The sequence below is a fragment of the Wasmannia auropunctata genome, unplaced genomic scaffold, assembly GCF_000956235.1.
Source record: "Wasmannia auropunctata unplaced genomic scaffold, wasmannia.A_1.0 LD335657.1, whole genome shotgun sequence".
Classification (NCBI taxonomy): domain Eukaryota; kingdom Metazoa; phylum Arthropoda; class Insecta; order Hymenoptera; family Formicidae; genus Wasmannia; species Wasmannia auropunctata.
In genome coordinates, this window is record NW_012027233.1 from 25,194 (window position 1) to 28,363 (window position 3,170).

Sequence of the window (3,170 nt, forward strand, 5' to 3'; positions counted from 1 at the left end):
CCCCATTTGATAAAAAGTACACGCAATAATTTATATAAACACCGTACACAATTTGGAATGAACAAAGTTGCATCATGGACTCACATTGTAGAATTTTACAATAGAGACAGTAAACAATGGATAAAAACCGCTCCAAAATTATCAAAAAATCACATTGAACTAACCAATTTTCAGAAAATGAAAGTTAAATATGCCGTTCAAGTTTTTAGTAATCGCGTAGCTGCAGGCATGTGTACACAAATGTCCTTCGGTTTTCTTCCAAGTGAAGCAGTAGGAACAATAGATTTTATAGATCATTTTGACAAGCTATTTGACGTTCTAAATTTGTCTGCAATAAATAATCCTAAGGAATATGGAAAAGTATTTACAGGTAGCGAAAAACAAATTCAATTTTTGGAAGAAATAATTATTTTTTTAAAAACTATTACTGTAATTGATGAAAATGATGAACCGATTACAGTTAAGTGTTTTAAATGCTGGCAAATAACGATCAGAAGTATAATGCTACTTTGGGAGAAATTAAAATGTCATGATTTTCCATATTTACGCACACGAAGAATAAATCAAGACTGCCTAGAAAATTTCTTTGGTTCCATCAGGCAACAGAGCGGTAATTGTTTGAATCCGACAGCGATACAATTTATTCGCGCTTTTAAAAAATTGTTTAGCATGAAAATTTTACAGCATACAGATACGCAAAATTATGCTGCAGACACTGATAGAATGTTAAATTTATTTGGAGCATCATGTTCGAATTCTATCACGAATCCATCACCTTCTGTGTTCATTCCATCTTCAATCACATGTGTACGTCCGATATTAGATATTCCAAATCACGATTATTATAATATGGAATTGCCGGAAAAAAATGCATTTAGATATGTATGCGGATACTTAATAAAAAAATGTTTACGAATACATACATGTGAAACGTGTACTAGTTATCTTAATGAAAACAAGACTGTAATAGATGATACTAGTTTATATTGTTCTTTTCGAGCTTTTGTTACCACCGAGGAAAATCAAATTGGAAATTTACATGTAGCAAGTTATAATTTTTGCTCTTATATTTACAAATTAGAAAAGGTATTTGTCACTAATTTTGAAAATAATTGTTTCCAAAAAAATATTGGTAATCATTTATTTCAACTTGCTCAGATTGTACCTTTCGATGCACCGTGTCCAAATTTTCCTCAAGTATATTTAATTAAATTATTTATATGCATGCGTATATATTATTTTACTTTATCCCAACATAATAAGGAAAGTGGTAAAAGTGTTAACAAAAAAAATAGGAAACTGTGCAATATCTTAAATTTATAACTTTTCTCTCTTATCTTTTCTAGCATGCATGTAGTCTTGTTTTTACTAGTCTCGTTATTCTTCCGATCAGTTTTATGTATATTTATGTACGGTGTTAATTATTAAATATAAGTGTGTTAATTATAGTATAAGAATTTTTCTCTCTTGCTTTTTCTCTTTGGTCGTACCGAGATGGATCGAGTAGCTGAGGTGCGGACAAATGATTGAAAGTTGGGAGAGAATGATTGAAAATGTTGTGGTATAGAAGTTATGTGCATGTATGCCATGTAATTCTGTCAATATTTCTATTTTATGATGTATTTCTATGTGCGTGTTATAACTATATGTTAATAAAATGTCAGATAAGATATATTCGTATTTTTTTAAATTTGGAATCTGTATAATATTTTGTTTATTATACAAATAGGTGTCTAGGTTTCTCGGATGGTCTCAAATCCTATTTGACCACGTTGCGATTGACTATGCAACTACTTGAACAGGGGCGGGTATTTGGAATTTTTTCATCGGATCAACTAACCAGATAATATTACATTACCTGATTAACAACGTGGGCAATCGGATCCCACGTGTTTTTGTGCCATAAATTAATTAAAATAACTGCATAAATAGTAAATAATAAAATTGTTAAGAAAATGCATTATTTCCCATTGTATATGTCTCTTACGTATCAATTTTACATATAAGCAATATTACATATTTTACATATAATAAAATAATAAGAGAAAAATTATGAATAAAAGAAAAATTGAAATAGAAGTTTAGTGACATGACTTGTGAGTGTATGTGTGTCTTTTCTTTGTAGCCTAATAAGTGTATGTACATTTGTTGCACTAAAAACAAAATAGGCAATTTTAGTGCAGTCCAGTGCAGATACAGACAGCAGGTCTGTGATTGGTTACACCCTAAGCTCGCGCATGTGCAGTTTATTTTCTTACACGCCGACATCAAAGATACCGACAGGGAATTGCGCTACTATCGCGTATCGAACGCGATCTACGCTGCTTTTGCGTGCGAGCGATCCGAGCGTGCGGACGATCCGCGAGAGAGAGCGAGCGAGAGAAAGCGAGCGATTCCGAGAGAGAGAGAGAGAGAGCGAGAGAGGACGATCAGCTGCCGGCCCGGACCTGATTTCGAGGAAGTCAAGAAGGAGATCGTGCCGGTGAGGTGACCCTCTGTTTCTGAGCGTTGTAAAGCCACAGGCGGATCGAGGATCCCGCTCGCACTCTGCGGACGAAAACGCCATTTTCGTGTTAGAGTCTCGTCGCGTGTGCCCCTTTGGCGACGCATATTTTGTAGCTTTTTTTTTGTTTTGGCGTGTCGGCGTCCGTCCTCAAGTGCGAGGGTTCTTACCGGATCTTGCCGTGGGCTATCGGAAGTATCGTGTATCGCGTATTGAGCCACCCGGAGATCGTCAACGCGACTGTGCCGCAAAGCCCTCGCGCACGAGTGCGTGAGCGTTAACGTAAGTGCGCGAGTACTCGAATCGCGAGTATTCATCGTCATAATGTATTGTGATATCGTGCGCGATTCCGTCGCGTATCGACGTAAGCAACTTTCTGTTCGTTTTTCGTCTCCGTATGCGCGTCCGACGTGTGAGCCTATTATCGAGATTATTGGTCGCGCTTGTCGTTGTAAGAACTCGGTACTCGCGTCGTACCGAGCGACATTCTTTATTGTACTACCGTGCCGTCTCGTCTTGATTGCGTTCTCATATACCGGTCGAATTTCGTTACCAGTTTCTTTTCTTTCTTAAACCGGAAATTATCTTGCCGCCGGATTACCTGCGTTTAATAACGCCAAATCAGTCTTTTCTTTTTTGTTAATTTTTTTTGCTATTACCGAACTGT